This window comes from Dendrobates tinctorius, unplaced genomic scaffold (genome assembly GCF_039654945.1).
Source record: "Dendrobates tinctorius isolate UK_male_01 unplaced genomic scaffold, ASM3965494v1 ptg000254l, whole genome shotgun sequence".
Taxonomy (NCBI): Eukaryota; Metazoa; Chordata; class Amphibia; order Anura; family Dendrobatidae; genus Dendrobates; species Dendrobates tinctorius.
Window position 1 is genome coordinate 26,212,037 of NW_027361921.1, and position 13,752 is coordinate 26,225,788.

The 13,752-nt window shown below is 47.5% G+C and overlaps 1 pseudogene; it reads right to left on the reverse strand.

Annotated features, from left to right (window-relative positions):
• LOC141067759 (carboxypeptidase O-like) overlaps nucleotides 1–13,752 on the reverse strand; it is a 1,273,696-nt pseudogene that overhangs the window by 1,194,244 nt on the left and 65,700 nt on the right.

Sequence of the window (13,752 nt, forward strand, 5' to 3'; positions counted from 1 at the left end):
TTTTACATGTACTTTACATGTAAGAGAATCTTTATTTCTGTCGGGTGTCTGTGCATTTTATTTTCTGCGAGAAACAAGAAAAGCATTTGGTACAAAAAGGGTAAATTTATTCTCTGCTACAATTAACCATTTATGCACAATTTTAATATTTCAATAAACCATTGCAAATGCTTTTTCTCAAAGATGTAAAAAACATATAAACTCATAAAGTGTATTTGTAACTTACCTGTACATCATTGCATATTTCTTTGATGTATTCAGCATGGCTTGGTGTCTCTGGAATAATGCTCAAAACTTGATCTCTAAAAAAAAACAAAATAGAAAAATGAACTCAACTGCTTGGAAACATTGTGGCAATATATGTGTTGCTTAGGCCACGTTGACATGTTCAGTATTTGGTCAGTATTAGTGATGAGCGAGCATTAAAATGCTCGGGTGCTTGTTGCTCGGGTCGAGCAAATTGGAATACTCGGGTACTCGACTCGAGCAACGAGCCCAATGTTAATCTATGGGAAAACCAAGTATTTTTACCACGACCCGCTCGGGGGTCCTTCTAAAGTCTAAAAATGTCTGGTCTGAAAATGATGGAAACAGTGCTCAAATGACTTGGGAAGATCAAGGGGAATGGACTTGGAAGCATTTCTGACTCCCAAGTCACTGATGTGGACAATGGTGTCAGAGTCTTACACCATTTTTACAGGTGCACCAAAAATCATACAAAAAAAAAACGAAAATGGATTTTCCTGGGAAATATGTTAAGGAACATCATTTCCACGGTAATGACTTTTACATAAGGCAAAATAATTAACCCAAAACAAAAATTTTCTTCCGCCTCTCGTACTAAGTTCACACGTAGCGTTTTTGATGCGTTTTTCAACTTTAGCATTGCTTTCAACCAAGACAAATGCATTTACTGGGAAATGTCATTTTAACATTTTACAACCTTCTTTTGCCATGTAGTGTGTGACACATCATCAGACACATCTTGCTTCATTTATAATGGAGGGACTCTGAAAGTCACAAAGTCTATTTTTATAGGGCCATCAGCCAGCTCAGCTTTGTTGTTCCCATTATTAAACATTGGGTCTCTTATACTGTTATTGCATATGTAGTGAGTGGCAGGGATGCCCAAAGTATGATTGCACCCCAACAACCCATTGAATAGACGTCATGGATGACTACATGCAACCATAGTTCCCAGTATTCATTTGGTACTCCCATACTGTTTGCTTATCCATTGAATTCAAAACCTGCCATGCACCAAAGTTACATGCACCTCAATAAGCCTTTGAACGAACGTACTGGATGGCCACAGGAAAACCAAGCTCACATTATTCATTTGGTATTCCCATACTGTTTGCTTATGCATTGAATTCATGGCCTGCCCTTACACGCAGCCCAATAAGCCTTTGAATACATGTACTGTATTGCCACATAAAACCATTGTTATGATTTTTTTAACTCACCAAAAGTTTGCCCATGAAGTGAATACAAGGTCTGCCCAAAATTTGCACACACTCCAATCCCCCAAGGAAGAAATGTGGAGGATGATCTCCGCAAAATGTTTTCCCAGTCTACAGGATCGGGTTCCGTATACTTGTAATGCCCATATGTACAGCACTAAGTGTATGGGATGACAAACATTTCCCTCTGTGGGGTACACATCAACCTACTGTGTAAATATTTTTTTACGGCCATCATAAACACCCTTGCAAAAAGTATAATGGTTGCTGCATCACGGAACACGTTCACCCTCGTGGTGGTGTCTAAAGAGACGTGGAGTATGGCCTCCAAAATGATGTTTTCCCAGTTTACAGGAGCGGGTTTCCTATACTTGTAATGCTCATACACTAAGTGTATATGCTGAAAAACATTTTCCCCTTGGGGAGGGACACCTCAACATAGAGTGTAAACATTTTTGGAACGGGCATCATAAACACTCTTGCAAAAATTTCTTATCAGTTATAATTTCACCAGCGGCATTAAAAATGCGCTCTGACAAAACACTAGTGGCAGGATAGGCCAAGATCTCCAAGGCGTAGAGAGCCAGTTCATGCCACATATCCAACTTTGAGATCCAATAATTAAAAGGCACAGAGGAATCTTGGAGGACGTTGGTACAGTCAGTAAGGTACTCCCTCATCATTTTCCAAAACTTTGCACTCCTTATGAGAGTACGCCATGCATCATGGCCACTGCGAAGGGAGGGTCTGAGAAAACTCTCCCAGAACGTTACCAGTGTTCCCCTGCCTCTGCTGGATTGGAGTTCTGTCTCTCTCACCTGTACTCCTTGGTTGTCCATCTAACAGTGACTTCTGCCACCAGCGTTTTCAGATGGGAATTTTTTTTAATAATTCTGCAACAAGGACCTTCTACTGTAGTACTGCACCATTTTAGTACCCCTGTCTGCCTCTGGAAGAAGAGAATGAAATCTCTCCTTGTAGCGTGGGTCTAGAAGTGTCACCAACCATTAATGACTGTCAGCCAAAATTTTGACAATACGAGGGTCACGGGAAAGGCAGCGCACCATAAAGCCAGCCATGCATGGCAGACTGCTAACAGGCAAGACTTATGTGTCCTCACCAAGAGGTCAACTGACCATGCTCTCCTCCTCCTCCTCCCTGTCCTCTGGTCATCCACACTGAACAGACAGTATGACAATTGTGCTTGTAGTACCGTCTACAGCAGAGGTATCAAACTATGCAAAGTAAATAGGCCGCACATAAAAAAAATTAAAGCTGGCGGGCCGCATTCCTTTCAAACTTAATACAATACAAAATTATTGTTAAACAATTGTTTATTTGAACTACTATAACAGTTCTATATTACTATACTATAATACTGTTAGGTTTAAACTTAACGGAAATTTGCAGGCTTACTCCACATGCTTATTTTATCAATCCAGTTTTCCAGTTCAAGTGTCGCAAAATTCAGTCTGTCTGCTCAGTTGGCAGCGTTTGCCAGATACGAGAATATCAAGATTGGGCTTGAAATTATGAGTGTTGACCAATCGCAGTGTTGCACGAAGATGTTCATCTGTAAGTCATGACCGTAGTGCTGATTTGTTAAGCTTCCTTGAAGAGAAAAACTGTTCGCATATGTATGTACTTCCAAACATGGCCATTATCATGGCAGTGGCTTTAAGAAGTTTTGGAAATTTTTCTCGTGCGACAAACCTATAGAAATCTGGAACACCAATGTCCATATACTTCTGTTCAAGAACAGCGTCGCATTGCAAGTCCGCAATCTCCATCTGCAGATCTTCTGAAACACAAGCAATGTCTACCGCAAATGGAGTGGCGAAGAGTACAAATTCAGTATCAAGCTCCTGAAACTCATAAAAATGTCTATCAAACTCATGTACTAACTGATAATTTATATTGGAATAGTAGTTCAAGCATTCTGGTTCAGCTCGTACCAGCAACTGCATAGCTGAGAAATTAGCCAAATTGCCAGACTGCAGCTGCTGGGGCAACAAAGACAGCTTACATCTGAATGCTTTTATATTATCAAACATCACTTTAATCATCTGCTTTGGGCCCTGGAGCTTCAAGTTTAGTGCGTTGAGGTGTTCTGTGACATCTGTTAGAAACACTAAGTCAGAGAGAAAATCTGGGTCTGAAAGTTGGAAAGCGTCATTAGCTTTCACTGCCATAAAAAGCGCTATCTCCTGTCTCAAAGCCAAAAATCTTTTCAACACTCTTCCCCGACTCAACCATCTGACCTCGGTATGATACAACAAGTCTTTGTGGCGCCCTGCGTCTTTACCACCACAAAAGGGTTAAATATGTACTGTTTTGTAGAGTTGAGCGAAACGGGTCGGTCAATTTCAAAAGTCGCCGAATTTCGCAAAAGTCGGGTTACATGAAACGAAACCCGACCATAGCGTGAGGTCGGCCACGAGGTCAGCGACCATGGTGCCAAAGTCGCGTTTCAATTGATGCTTCAGCGCCCTTTTTCAGCAATGATGGAGGACGCACACTGTGAGCAACGCGATGACATAGGCAGCGGTCACCACCATCTTTGAGAAGGGCATGCAAGTGATTGGCTTGCTTTGTGTGGCGTCATAGGGGCTATAAAAGGGCGTGCACGCCGACCGCCATCTTACTTCTGCTGATCTCAGAATAGGGAGAGCTGCTGATGATGATGATGATTCTGTAGGGAGAGCATTAGGCAGGGAAGAAGATACAAAAAACTGCCTCTGCTGCTAGCGACTTTGCCTGTACAGCACACCAGTTAATGTGCAGTGACAGGGGAGGCTATATTTTGGTGCATCAGCTCTGTTGGTTATTAGGCTGCCCGATAGCTGCATTGCTGTTTTCACACTGCTGTGCAAACTGCCTTTTTAAAAGCAAAAATACTTTTCATCCTCTTTTTTGCCCAGTTACCAAGCGTTCATTTTTCCACACTTTTGTGTGCAGCAGTCCTGCTTATTAGGCTGCCTGCTGCCATACTTGGGACTGAGAGCATCATTGTCAGCTTGCTAAAATCTCTAGGGAGATTCAAATTCTCCCCAGTCCTATATAGACATTTTATAAACCATCCAATTTCAGCCTGTTATATTGAGGTGTAATCTACATTGGGCCTGAGAAAATAGTTCAGTGTCCTCAAGTCTGTAGGGAGATTCAAATTCTCCCCAGTCCTATATAGGCATTTTATACACCATTCAATTTCAGCCTGTTATATTGAGGTGTAATCTACACTGGGCCTGAGATATTAGTTCAGTGTCCTCAAGTCAGCAGGGAGATTCAAATTCTCCCCAGTCCAATATAGACATTTTATACACCATCCAATTTCAGCCTGTTATATTGAGGTGTAATCTACACTGGGCCTGAGATATTAGTTCAGTGTCCTCAAGTCTGTAGGGAGATTCAAATTCTCCCCAGTCCTATATAGACATTTTATACACCATCCAATTTCAGCCTGTTATATTGAGGAGTAATCTACACTGGGCCTGAGATGTTAGTTCAGTGTCCTCAAGTCTGTAGGGAGATTCAAATTCTCCCCAGTCCTATATAGACATTTTATACAAAATCCAATTTCAGCCTGTTATATTGAGATGTAATCTACACTGGGCCTGAGATAATAGTTCAGTGTCCTCAAGTCTGTAGGGAGATTCAAATTCTCCCCAATACTATATGCACCTTGTACCTTGTTTTACAGTACCATATTGCTGGTGGTATTTTGGGTACATTCTCCCAAAAATGAGGAAGTGTGTTGGAAGAGGCCGTGGAAGTGGGTGGGGGTTGCCAGCTGGTAATGATGGTGTTAGTGGTGGTGGCGGATCTCCTGGTAGTGGCAAAAGCACAATAGCACCTAATGCAGGAGGTGTTGAGCCTGCGTCATCGTCTGGCTCCACAAGGCCTCGAAGGCTCCCTTTTCTGGGAGTAGGTAAACCGCTTTTAAAGCCGGAGCTTCAGGAACAAGTTTTGGCTTACATTGCTGACACAGCCTCCAGCTCTATCGCCTCCTCTTCTGAACTTTCAAAAAATAAAAGCACTGAGTTGTCATTGGAGGCTTATCGTCAGGAACCACACCTTTCCTTGTGTCCTTCACCCCTACCAAAAGTAAAGGATGCGCAGGCCTCACTACAGATTACTCCATGGAGCTCTTTTCACATACCATGCCTGGGTTATCAAGTCAAAACGTGAATTACCCAGTCCAAGAAGAATCTGACATGGAGTGCACTGATGCACAGCCACTGCTAGATTTATCCGCTGGTACATTCACTCAGAGCACTATATTGTCCTCACAGTGTACTGAGCCAGAATCTGACCCTGATGAAACTCAGGTGCCCCTTCCCGAATACTATACCACCTTACATGGTGACACAGAGGAAGGTGCACATGACATTTAAGAGGAGGTGATGGATGACCCAGTTGTTGACCAAGATTGGCATCCATTGGGGGAAGAGGGTGCCGCTGTCAAAAGCTCAGAAGAGGAGGAGGAGCATCCGCAGCAGGCATCGACATCGCAACAGCTGTTATCTGGCAGGCCCAGAGCAGTCCAAAAACGGGTTACAAAAACAAAAAGAGTTGCAGGACAGCTAGGCCAGACGGTCAAATTAGCACAGCGTGCAAGGCCTCAAAATGTCTTCCATAGTAGGAAGAGTGCAGTGTGGCACTTTTTTGAACAAAATCCTAATGATCAGGCAAAGGTTATCTGTAAGAAATGCGCAAAGACCTTTAGCTGAGGGAAAAATCTGAGAAATTTGAATACCAGTTGCATGCTTAGACATTTAACCACCATGCACTTGCAAGCGTGGACGGACTACCAAACCTCACGTACCACATGTGCAACTGCTCCCAATGAAGGTAGTCAGCAACGCTACATCGTTTCCCCCACTGTAAGCCCACCGGTTAGCACACCACCAGCAGCAAATGTTGAGGTGTCGTTGCAAGGCCAAAGCAGTCAGGGAATCACAATGTTATTGCTACGAAAGACTGAATCTAGGCCATCAGAAAGAACACCAACTCCATCACCATCATCAACCCTCTCTCAGTCCACCATGTCCACCGCTAGTTCCACCATATGCAGCTCTCAAGTCCAGCTCACCCTACCAGAGACTATGAGTAGGACAAGAAAGTACTCATCCTCTCATCCGCGTACACTGGGTTTGAACGCCCACATTGCCAAACTAATCTCGTTAGAGATGATGCCCTACCGGTTGGTTGAAAGTGAAGCTTTCCGCGAACTTATGGCCTATGCAGTACCACGCTATGACCTACCCAGTCGGCACTTCTTTTCTCGCAAAGCCATCCCAGCCCTCCACCTTCATGTGAAAGACCGCATTGTCCATGCACTCAAGCAATCAGAGAGTGGAAAGGTGCACCTCACAACAGATGCATGGTCCAGTAGGCATGGCCAGGGCCGTTACGTGTCCATCACTGCGCACTGCGTTAATGTGGTGGATGCAGGGTCCACAGGGGACAGCGGCGGTGTGACAGTGCTGCCTAGCCCACGGTATAGGAAACAGTTGGCTGTAGGCGTTCGACCCGCCTCCTCCTCCTCCTCCAGAATCCAAAGCTTGTCCACAGAGCGCAGTCGCATAAACACTCCATCCGCAGCTACCAGTGTTGCACACGAGGTGTCCCACTATCGAACAGCTAGTGGTAAGTGTCAGCAGGCTGTGTTGAAGATGATGTGTTTGGGCGACAACAGACACACCGTAGAGGTAATGGCCGACTACTTGCAGCGACAAACTGAGTCAAGGCTGGGCAGTCTACATCTTGAGGCAGGCAAGGTAGTTAGTGATAACAGCCGGAATTTTGTGGCAGCCATAGCCCTTTCCAAACTCCGACACATACCTTGCCTGGCTCACACCTTGAACCTGGTGGTGCAGTGATTCCTCAATAATTATCTGGAGTTAACAGGCCTGCTGCAGAAGGTCCAAAGACTGTGCTCACACATCCGCCGGTCGCCCGTACACTCCAGTCGTATGCAGAAGCTGCAGCGGTTGCTCCAACTTCCCAAACACCGCCTAATTATCGACGTTGCAGCAAGGTGGGACTCCACCCTGCACATGGTTGAGAGGCTGTCCGAACAGAGGCAGGCTGTAATGCATTTGTGGGAGGATACACGGCCAGGCACTTTGAGGGCAGACAAGGAGTTGTCGGGTGTGCAGTGGTCGAAGCTGAAAGACCTCTGTAAAGCCCTTCAGTGTTTTGAGGAATGCACACGACTGGTAAGCGCAGATGACGCCATCATAAGTATGAGCATCCCACTTATGCATCTGCTCATGCAAACTTTGACGCACATTAAGGAGCAGGCGTCTGCAGCTGAGGAGGATGAGGAAGAGGAGGAGGGAAGCCTTGATGACAGTCAGCCATTGTCTGCTCCGGGACCTCTCCTGGACGAGGTGGAGAAAGAAGAGGAAGAAGAGGAGGAGGAGGATGATGATGGGGATGATTATTTAGGGGAGGAGGATGCTTCTCATGGGGCAAGAGAAAATGTTGGCGTGGCAAGGTCTGGTAAGGGTTTGTGCGTGACTGGAGGGATGTGGATTTGCCAAGAAAGTGCTCCTCCACCCAGCACTCGCAGTGCATCATTGACACCTGGAACATTGGCCCACATGTCAGATTATGCCTTGCAGATCCAAAAAAGGGACCCCCGCATTGCCAAAATGATGAACGATGACGACTACTGGTTTGCCAGCATCCTGTTTCCACGCTATAAAGGCAAATTCCAAAACATCATGCCACAGGAGAACCTTGACCTAATATTGGCTAACAAACAAGCAACTCTGGTAAACCGTTTGTTTGAGGCATTCCCAGCACACAGCAGCGGTGATGGTTCTCCAATGAGCCGTAGGGGGCAGCATGGAAGAGATGTTCGTTGTGCACACATCAGAAGTGGCGTTGGAGACAGGGGTTTCATGACCATGTTGTGGACTGATTTTTCAAGTCCCGCTCACACGACTGGTAATACTGCATCGACTGAAAGTGACAGGAGACAGCAGTTGTCAACTATGGTTACAAACTACTTCTTGTCCCATATCAATGTTCTCCCTCACAAGTCATTCCCCTTTGAATATTGGGCCTCTAAACTGGACGCCTGGCCTGAATTGGCACAATATGCTTTACAGGAGCTCGCTTGCCCTGCTGCTAGTGTGTTATCTGAAAGAGTCTTCAGTAGTGTTGAGCGATAACACCCGATACCGCAAAATATCGTATCGGAATGGATCGGCCGATCTAAAAAAAAGTATCGGGTATTGCCGATTCCGATCCCGGAAGTCCCATTCAAGTCAATGGAACAGAAATATCGGAATTAAAAAAAACCATTTCTTTCCCTGTTGGTTAATTCTACATGGAGAAAAACAACTAATAATAATGTAGAATGTATTATGGGAGGTGTAGGAGACATTAAAGCCATAGAGGTTTAGCCCAATCAAATGGAATAGCAGGAATTTGTTTTGTTTTTTTTAAGACGTTCGTAGTTACAAAGATATTGACTATGTTAAAGTCTTTAATTTTTTTGTCAGATATGTATGTTTCACTACTTCCATGCTCTTCATCTTCTTTTTTACTTCTCCCACACTTTCTCCTTCATCATCTTCAGCAGCAGCAGCAGCAGTATCTTCTTCTTCTTCCTATTCTTCTTCTTCTTCTTCCTATTCTTCTTCTTCTTCCTATTCTTCTTCTTCTTCTTCTTCTTCTTCTTCTTCTTCTTCATATTCTTCTTCTTCTTCTTCTTCCTATTCTTCTTCTTCTTCCTATTCTTCTTCATCATATTCTTATTTGTGTCAGGCATTCCTGTTATCTCTAAAAGTTTGAAGATTACACCTTCCGTTCAGCCTGTCACAAAAGATTTACAACAGGATTTGTCCGCGTTCAGTTTGGCTTGCAGCAGCAGGCCTTTTCCATGGGCACCATGAGGATGAACGGACTCACCCCCATACACTGCTTAGTCTTCTTCTGCTTATAAATTTGATAATGTCATTTGCTCAGATTTTTAGTCTTATGCTTAATGTTCTTCTGCTTTTGGTTTTTATGCTTCTTGGTCTTGTCTCTTGTTGTTCTGCATCTTGGTGGTTGTCTTCCTGTTGTTTGTCCTCTTGGTCATCTTCTTCAGGGTCATCTTTTAGGTATTCTTCTGTGTGGTCTTCAGGGTCGTCGTCTTCAGGGTCATTGTCAGGGAGATCCAGAATGAGAATCAAAAACCATTTCCACAAGCTTGAACTTTGAAAAGTAGCAGAAGTTACAAGAAGGCTGAGGAACTGGCGAGAACCAGCTGATGGTACTGGAACCCGGAGTGGCAGTAGTATGAACAAGAGCCAATGGCACAACCTTGGACCAGCTGACGGTGCTGGAACACGGTTACTAAGCAAGAGGTACCTGTGCGCCAAAGCACTACCAAGGACCAGCAGACGTTGGTGGAACTCGGATACCGACAAGGAGGCACCTAGGCCAAAGGCACTGCCGAGAACCAGCTGACGGTGCAGGAACCCGGATGGGCAGCAGAAGCTGCAAGAGCAAATTAAACTAGCGAGGACCAGCTGATGGTGCTGGAACCCAGAGGGGCAGCAGAAGGAACAACAGCCAATGGGACAACCGTGGAACAGCTGACAGTGCTGGAACACGGTTACTAAGCAGGAGGTACCTGTGCTCCAAAGCACTACCAAGGACCAGCAGACGTTGCTAGAACTCGGATACTGACAAGGAGGTACCTAGGCCAAAGGCTCTGCTGGGAACCAGCTGACGTTGCTGGAACCCGGATGGGTAGCAGAAGGTACCCATGATTAACAAAGTGTCGCGTCCGCGAGCAGGCCGCAGTTACCGAAACCCACAGTCCTACAGGGTGTGCTTTTCCTATTGGCACTATGGAACCAGCCTTTATTACCAGAACCCGCAGTCCACATAGGAAGCACTGAAACTGCAGGCACCATAGACTCGGCTAACCCGACCGCAACACGACAGGACAACGTATTGGTGGCAAAGTGACGTTGACACTACCTGGAAACAGCAGGCGTGCTGTAACCAGGCTGAGCAGGAGGGAGTGCCCGTGCCAAAGACACTTCCGAGAACCAGCTGACGGTGCTGGAACCCAGAGGGGTAGCATTAGCTACAAGAGTCAATGGAACTACCGAGAACCAGCTGACGGTGCTGGAACCCAGAGTGGCAGCAGAAGGAACAACAGCCAATGGCACAACCGTGGACCAGCTGACGGTGCTGGAACACAGTTACTAAGCAGGAGGTACCTGTGCTAAAAAGCACTACCAAGGACCAGCAGACATTGCTGGAACTCGGATACCATGAAGGAGGCACCTAGGCCAAAGGCTCTGCTGAGAGCCAGCTGACGGTGCTGGAACCCGGATGGGTAGCAAAAGCTGCAAGAGCAAATGACACTAGCGAGGAACAGCTGACGGTGCTGGAACCCGGAGCGGCAGTAGAAGGAAAAAGAGCCAATGGGACAACCGTGGACCAGCTGACGGTGCTAGAACACAGTTTCTAAACAGGAGGTACCTGTGCTAAAAAGCACTACCAAGGACCAGCAGACGTTGCTGGAACTCAGATACCATGAAGGAGGCACCTAGGCCAAAGGCTCTGCTGAGAACCAGCTGACGGTGCTGGAACCCGGATGGGTAGCAGAAGGTACCCAGGAAAAACAAAGTTGCAAGGCCGCGAGCCGGCTGCAGTTACCGAAACCCACAGTCCTACAGGGAGTGCTTGTCCTATTGGCACTATGGAACCAGCCTTTGTTACCAGAACCCACAGCCCACATAGGAAGCACTAAAACTGCAGGCACCATAGACTCGGCTAACCCAACCGCAACACGATAGGACAACGTATCGGTGGCAAAGTGACGCTGACACTACCCGGAAACAGCAGGCGTGCTGGAACAAGGCTGGGCAGGAGGGAGTGCCTGTGCAAAAGACACTTCCGAGAACCAGCTAACGGTGCTGGAACCCGGATGGGTAGCATTAGCTACAAGAGTCAATGGAACTACCGAGAACCAGCTGACGGTGCAGGAACCTGGAGGGGCAGCAGAAGGAACAACAGCCAATGGCACATCCGTGGACCAGGTGACGGTGCTGGAACACGGTTACTAAGCAGGAGGTACCTGTGCTCCAAAGCACTACCAAGGACCAGCAGACGTTGCTGGAACTCGGATACCAAGAAGGAGGCACCTAGGCCAAAGGCACTGCCGAGAACCAGCTGACGGTGCTGGAACCCGGATGGGTAGCAGAAGGTACCCAGGAAAAACAAAGTTGCAAGGCCGCGAGCCGACCGCAGTTACCGAAACCCACAGTCCTACAGGGAGTGCTTGTCCTATTGGCACTATGGAACCAGCCTTTGTAACAGAACCCACAGCCCACATAGGAAGCACTGAAACTGCAGGCACCATAGACTCGGCTAACCCAACCGCAACACGACAGGACATCGTATCAGTGGCAAAGTGACGTCGACACTACCCGGAAACAGCAGGCGTGCTGGAACAAGGCTGGGCAGGAGGGAGTGCCCGTGCCAAAGACACTTCCGAGAACCAGCTGACGGTGCTGGAACCCGGATGGGTAGCATTAGCTACAAGAGTCAATGGAACTACCGAGAACCAGCTGACGGTGCTGGAACCCGGAGGGGCAGCAGAAGGAACAACAGCCAGTGGCACAACCGTGGACCAGCTGACGGTGCTGGAACACGGTTACTAAGCAGGAGGTACCTGTGCTAAAAAGCATTACCAAGGACCAGCAGATGTTGCTGGAACTCGGATACCGAGAAGCAGGCACCTAGGCCAAAGGCTCTGCTGAGAGCCAGCTGACGGTGCTGGAACCCGGATGGGTAGCAGAAGCTGCAAGAGCAAATGACACTAGCGAGGAACAGCTGACGGTGCTGGAACCCGGAGGGGCAGTAGAAGGAAAAAGAGCCAATGGGACAACCGTGGACCAGCTGACGGTGCTAGAACACGGTTTCTAAGCAGGAGGTACCTGTGCTAAAAAGCACTACCAAGGACCAGCAGACGTTGCTGGAACTCAGATACCATGAAGGAGGCACCTAGGCCAAAGGCTCTGCCGAGAACCAGCTGACGGTGCTGGAACCCGGATGGGTAGCAGAAGGTACCCAGGAAAAACAAAGTTGCAAGGCCGCGAGCCGGCTGCAGTTACCGAAACCCACAGTCCTACAGGGAGTGCTTGTCCTATTGGCACTATGGAACCAGCCTTTGTTACCAGAACCCACAGCCCACATAGGAAGCACTGAAACTGCAGGCACCATAGACTCGGCTAACCCAACCGCAACACGATAGGACAACGTATCGGTGGCAAAGTGACGCTGACACTACCCGGAAACAGCAGGCGTGCTGGAACAAGGCTGGGCAGGAGGGAGGGCCCGTGCCAAAGACACTTCCGAGAACCAGCTAACGGTGCTGGAACCCGGATGGGTAGCATTAGCTACAAGAGTCAATGGAACTACCGAGAACCAGCTGACGGTGCAGGAACCTGGAGGGGCAGCAGAAGGAACAACAGCCAATGGCACAACCGTGGACCAGGTGACGGTGCTGGAACACGGTTACTAAGCAGGAGGTACCTGTGCTCCAAAGCACTACCAAGGACCAGCAGACGTTGCTGGAACTCGGATACCAAGAAGGAGGCACCTAGGCCAAAGGCACTGCCGAGAACCAGCTGACGGTGCTGGAACCCGAATGGGTAGCAGAAGGTACCCAGGAAAAACAAAGTTGCAAGGCCGCGAGCCGACCGCAGTTACCGAAACCCACAGTCCTACAGGGAGTGCTTGTCCTATTGGCACTATGGAACCAGCCTTTGTTACCAGAACCCACAGCCCACATAGGAAGCACTGAAACTGCAGGCACCATAGACTCGGCTAACCCGACCGCAACACGACAGGACAACGTATCAGTGGCAAAGTGACGTCGGCACTACCCGGAAACAGCAGGTGTGCTGTAACCAGGTTGGACAGGAGGGATTACCCGTGCCAAAGACACTGCCGAGAACCAGCTGACGGTGCTGGAACCCGGAGGGGTAGCATTAGCTACAAGAGTAACAATTAGCTACAAGAGGCCAAGTAACACAGGAACAAGTGTGGATTGTGCTGACGCCACTTTAGAGCTGTCACTCGCGGGGTTGGAGGCCAGGGGAAATACTAGAGACAGTGGAGCCAGAGGCCTAAGGGGAGCATGGTTAAAAATCAGTTGTAGTTTGAATGTGGATGGAGCAGGAGACTTTGCCGTCCACACAGCAGGGGAGCAGCTGGCATTACTGAACCCCACTAACACAGGAGCGTGTGTTTCTATCTGTGCGGA